A 5,866-nucleotide genomic window follows, 5' to 3' on the forward strand; every position below is an offset into this window, starting at 1 on the left:
AAAGCAAACTCTTTGAAAATACTGTATAGAAAACTCTTTTCCTTTAAACTTAAGAATAGATACTAATATTTTAGAATTTGAAAATGCTAGTCTGTCTTCGCTAAATTAGAGAGACTTTTGCTACAATCCAAGCAAGCAAATGGAGTTAGATTCCTTAGTATCACAGAAATTAAAAGAAATCAAAATTACTTTTGGAAACTCTCATTCAGTCAACTCTTGTGGTCAGAAAACAGGGTTATGATCATGTGATGGAAAGATACTTTTTTGTGGTTTTATATATAAACTACCTATTTTACAGAAACTCAGACTCAATGTAGATGTTTTGATGAGTAAATTTTAGTGTTTTCTCAAATACTTGTATGAGAACATTAAGAAAGGCACTTTGAGTATTAATGTTCACTAAACAAAAAAAAAATTGGGGACCATAAATGAATTTTAATGGAAAACTTAAGCCCAGAAATAGTCTTGAACTTTTGTGCAAAGATTAACAGGAATATTCCAGGCAGGCTGGAAGTCATTCTCTCACACCACTGACCAGAGAAAGTAAAAAAAAACCCAACACACAAAACACAACAACAACAAAAAAACCAAAACAAAACCACCAAAGTCCATCCCAACTAATTTGTGAATGAAAGAGGAGAGGCTGCATTAGATGACTTACTCAGTTGCTGATTTCAAAACATATTTCATTTGGGTATTACGATACCTACAATTGCACCTAGGGACTCAGTCTTAATTAGGATTTTCTGCAAATCAGTGTCATCAGCTGGGATGCTGTTGGTAGGAGAGAAATGTTTGGCTCCGGTTGTTGAATCACTTAGACCTACTGCAGAAGGATTTGGAAGAAACTGGGAAAGACGCACATGAAGTCTGTAATGACATTTGAAACCACTGTCTGGCTGTCAGCTCGATGTCCATGCTGGATACCCAGAGCTTCACATTAGCACCCGTTTTTTTAAGGATGCTCCTTTTCTGTACAGAATTCCCTTTCACAAATTCTTTCCTGCTGGGCTTTTCTAGGCTACAGCTGGCCAAACTCTGCTGAGCCATGTCTGTGCTGGGCTCTGCCATGGATTCAGTGGCTTGATTAATGCCAGCAGATGATTAGGAGCGGGCTCATCTGATTTTTAACTCTCTGACTCCAAGAAGAATTATTACTTGCAGTGCTCACTTCCCAAAAATGGGTTGTTTTGCAAATTCTGTGCTCTTGTCTGAGAGCTCCCGGCCCCCAGCAGCCACTAGATGGCATCAAGCAAGGCGAGTCGGAAGGGCTCGGTTTGAGCACGGCCCTGCTCTTGCTAAGTCCGTTTTAAGAAAGGGTAGGTACACCCAAGAAGGTATCTTTAAGATATGGGCTGCTCTTACACGGGCAAACTCTGTTTACCTGCATTCACTGTCAACTACAGTGCATGCGGATGCCTATCCACACTTAGCTTCACCATCCCCGAGGACTATAAACTAATGCAGACAGTCCTTCCAAAAAATCAGATCAGCCTGAAAATACTGATTGGCTAAAACTATGATTTTGAAGCTTTTAAAACTTTCTTCCTGTTTTTTTGACCCTTTAGAGACATAGGAGTGTCCCTTCCATAACCCATAACCAAGTGCTCAAGATCTTGCTTCTGATAATAACCAAGTGTTTCACAGGAAGGAAAACCACAGCAGCAGACGTTTGATAGTCTCTTGCACATTAGTTTGTTATTGCACATTAGTTTGCTACTGATCTTAGTAGCTCATAGCTGATTTAGACCTGGAAAACTAGAACTGAATCATTTTATTTTCATGGATCATGTTCCTTAGCTCTTCTTGACAGCTGCAAGAGGTAGAAAAGTATCAGAAAAAGAAATACGTAGTTCTTTTCTGAACAGCGGCAGCTGATAGCTGTCCTGCAGAACAACTGAGGAATGCCAGAAAGCAATAGAAAGGGTTAATCAGAAGCAGTTCTCCGAGTTCCCATATATGTATCTAAATGAGCCGGTTCCATGCCCATTTCATGTAGAGATGTGTCCTCAGTGGCAAAAACATGGGTATTGCTGAGCAGTTCCAGCTCTGCAGAGCAGACTTGGACACAGCTGAGGCAGCATGAGGCTCCTCTGCCTCCTTGGTGGGAGCTCCGAGGATGCCGTTTCTCCTCAAGCTGGGGAACCCAGATAACACACACAGACAGGTTCGGTGAACACTGCTGAAATCTACCCAAGACAGAGCTAACGGCTCTAAAATTAGCAAATGCGTAAGAGGGCACAAACTGCCTTCAGAGTTGTCCACCTGCACCCAAGTGCTGCTGACAAAGTCCCACAGTCCCGTGAAGGTTTTCGCAAGAGGAGACAGGTGTTATCAGTGTGTACATCCCACCTGATTCTCCATCTCTGAAGGTTTCTGTGTATCTCTTTTTTCTGTGAAGAGTCCTGAGAAGGCAGCGCTTTGGCCTGGCCATCCACAGGAAGGGAGGTGGAGGTGCAAGGGAAAGAGGAACAGGCTGTGACAAAGATGCTACCGGCCCATTACTTAGTGGGAGAAAAGAGCAAACAGGGGGAAAAAAGCATGTCAAAGCTGAAGTACTCGAAATTAATTTTGTTCTATTTTTCACAAACAAGTAAATTCTAACCAAGCAATTAAGATGGTTAATTGTATTAAGGGAATAGGTTACTCTGAAGGAGCATAGTGGAAGAATGATTTAAAGAAATATCCAGACTTAAAACCCCCATGTATTCAAGCTGGCAAGGACTGCTGAATTCCCCCTAGAGTTCTTAAAGAATTAGCTGAACTAAACCTCTGAACCATTAGTGATTTCATTTGAGGAAGCAAAGATGACAGCACAGGTCCCAAAGGAGTGGAAAAGGGCAGGTGTAAGACTTATCTTAAAAAGAAGGCAGAGAGGGGCTCTGGGGATTAGCCTTTCCAGGAGCCAGGACATGTGAGTGATTACTGAGCATCCCATCATTAGTACCGAATGGACAATGAAATTATAAGGATCTGCCACCAGGGATTTGATGAAAACAAGTGTGTCAAACCAACCTGAATTCCTTGAGAAGGTGAATGACCTGATGGAGAAGGGGAAACAGATGTGTGCAATCCTGGCTTGAGAGCAGTAAGGCTTTCAATGCTTTTTCTCCTCTGCCATCTCATAAGTAAACTGAGGAATTATGCTCTAACCACCGCTGACTCACGGGCACTGGTACTAAGCAGTTGCGCAGGGAAGTGCTAATATTCCTGTCATTCCTCTAGTACATTTGCATCCCACCAGTGTCATTATATTGAGAGTATCTTCTCCTTTCTTACCTGTGTAAGCTCACTTCTCATGTCCTCACCATAATAGGTGAGGCTGGAAGTTTTAGTACAGACCTTTAAAGATCAGCACCTGTGAGGCCACTGCAGACCATAAATGTAATCAAAAAAACTATATGAAGGTGGAGATAGTCCAGAACAAAAGGCTGGATCTCCCTTGCACCAAATTTTGAGTAATTTAAAAAAGGTTTATAAACTCCCCATAGCTTTATTAAAGTTTGAGCCAGAAGCCACCTAGGCTAGATATGCACTCTAGCAGTGAAGCGCATTTGTGAGCCAGATGCGATTTCTGTGCCCAGAGTCAGCCGAGGGGTAAGTCTCTTTCCCCTTCCATAGGCTATTGCGATGCTTTCTACAATATGTAGAGAGAGAAAATAATTCTAATCTTGAACTAAATTCTAGCTAGGGAGACCTGCTTTGCCTAGCCCCAGCTTTTTGGGAGAAAGGTACCATGCCTTGGAGCAGTGCAGCGTTTTCTGATCCTCTCTACCAGAGCCCCCTTCAAATTGGGAGTCATGAGAAAGCAGCTTGGCAGAGCCTGCTTGACAAGACTTGACATCTAAATTGAATGTCCAGGCCTCAAATTCCTAGGGTTTGATTGAAAAGTCAGTAGCATTGCCTCTTGGTAACTTGTGGGCTATAAAACTGGCTGTGTGCTCCTCCAGATAAGGGCTTCTTTGTGCAGCATTGTGTAACGGCTGCCACAGGGTTGATGTGGGCCAGGCCATAAATAACTTCTGCATAAATATTTTTAGCAAATACTTTCCGCTCTCTTGAGATACACACACTTCAAGCTGTCCAGTGTATCTGCATGTGAAGTAGGTGGGGGAAGCTAGAAGAGCTCCCATCCTGAGCACAGAGCAAATATCACAGCACTCCTGATATGCACGTTAACGCAATAGGAGCTGACACCTCCATGCAAGAGCGTCCAGAGCAAGCAAGACGTCTCAAAAGAGCTGCCTTATCAGAGTGGCAAGGTGTATTTTCCTGTGGTAGAAATGTGGATGAACCCAGCGTCCATGAGAGATGGATGCCAGCAGAAGTGCTCTGAGCAGGACGATCCACGGCCGTGCCCTGTGCTGCCATCCTATCTGAAGGGCCCCCTGCCAGCCATCTACTGACCTTTCTGGTGGATGCTTAATGCAGAGGGAAGTGGAAACTGCTGGTTGCATTTCCTATGAGGATAGCCTGCCTTTTAGGCTGCACCTGAAGGGCACTGTCTGACTCCATCTACAGAAAACACCACTAATCTCTGTAGATGATCGTCCAGCCCTGGAAACATAGCAAGGGTTAACAGGGAAGCACAGATGCTAGAAGGCTCCAGCTACAAAGGATAAAAAAAGAACCCCTCACCCTCATATATAAAGCCATATATTAGGAGCCCAAACATCTCTGAAAATGCAGAATAGGACAAAATAACCTGCTCACATTTCCCCCACACACTCCACAGGCACTTCAGAAAGGTGTGATCCACTCCCAGTGTGTTAATCAGCCTGTCCTAGCTACAGCTGATGGCACAGTGGGAAAGATACAAACTGGTGATGGATTTCACATGTATTTATCATTACTGATTATCTGACTACTTCTATGGAGAGCAAGTCATGAACACAGTGTCAGGCTTTCACAAGATTCTGCATGTGTCTCTTCAAAACCAAATGGGCCAGCAGAGAAGGAGCAGTAAACAGTCACAAAAAAAAATTAAGAGAAAAAAAAGTGTGGTTTGGGTTGATCCAGACTGGGATTATCCAGAATAGCCTGTGCATTGCAACAGCTAGTCTAGAGGAGCTTCATAAAAAGGGCTAACTTCACAAAAACATGGAGAGGGAGAGAGAACACTGAAGACTATTAAGCTCACTAGTTAAAACATCCATTTGGCATGTAACAGGGCACAAAGATACACAGGAGAGAGCAATCTTGTCTATTCAGCTCTGCAAGTACTGGGAATCTGGACCCCCAAAACTCAAAGGAGCTCATTTTGAAAGTGGCAAGGAAGCACCAGCATGTTTGCCTTCAATTTTTCCTTAGAGACAATGCAGAAGCTGTATTTCAACTGAACAAACTAAGCTTAATAGATGCAACGCTTATCTCTCTGCTCTGCAATGAAGTCTCTATGTAACCAGAGGCAATTATCTAGAGTAAGGTACCTAGAAGTACTCAGATATCCACCTCTCAGTGTTTTTTCTTAAGGAAGGTAATAAGTCATACTTTACCATAGTGATCCATGGGAAAAGTGATCTCTGGTGACCTTCACTTCCACCTCCTGCTTCCAAAGCAGACATATGGCAACATGCCTCAACCCAACCCTGCTTCTCAGTGGTTCCTGTGAGGTCTTGCTTGCCTAGCTATATTCCTCAGACACAGCTGATGTAATTAATAAGCATTAACGGATTAGTGACCCTTAAGGGAGTTGCTTGAGGCAGTAAAGGAGTTGCTGCAGGTAGGACTTGTTGCAAGGATTTTCCCTGCCACCTGCTAGCAATGTTACTTAATTATTTGGTGCTTTCTATCTTTCAAAAATGAAGGAAAATATTAGTGTAACTAGTCTAGTATTAATCCTGTCTGCTCTGCTTTTGCAGCCAGG

At 43.1% G+C, this 5,866-nt stretch overlaps 1 long non-coding RNA gene across 1 annotated transcript; it reads right to left on the minus strand.

The window, feature by feature from the left end:
* Positions 1-205: 205 nt before the first annotated feature.
* On the minus strand, positions 206-5,553 carry LOC127020367 (uncharacterized). The gene is made up of 3 exons (XR_007767066.1): positions 5,496-5,553; positions 3,016-3,041; positions 206-2,504 (listed from the first exon to the last, which is right to left on the minus strand). It is a non-coding gene; the product is annotated as an uncharacterized LOC127020367 (long non-coding RNA).
* Positions 5,554-5,866: the final 313 nt, after the last annotated feature.

This window comes from Gymnogyps californianus, chromosome 10 (genome assembly GCF_018139145.2).
Source record: "Gymnogyps californianus isolate 813 chromosome 10, ASM1813914v2, whole genome shotgun sequence".
In the NCBI taxonomy this organism is placed as follows: Eukaryota; Metazoa; Chordata; class Aves; order Accipitriformes; family Cathartidae; genus Gymnogyps; species Gymnogyps californianus.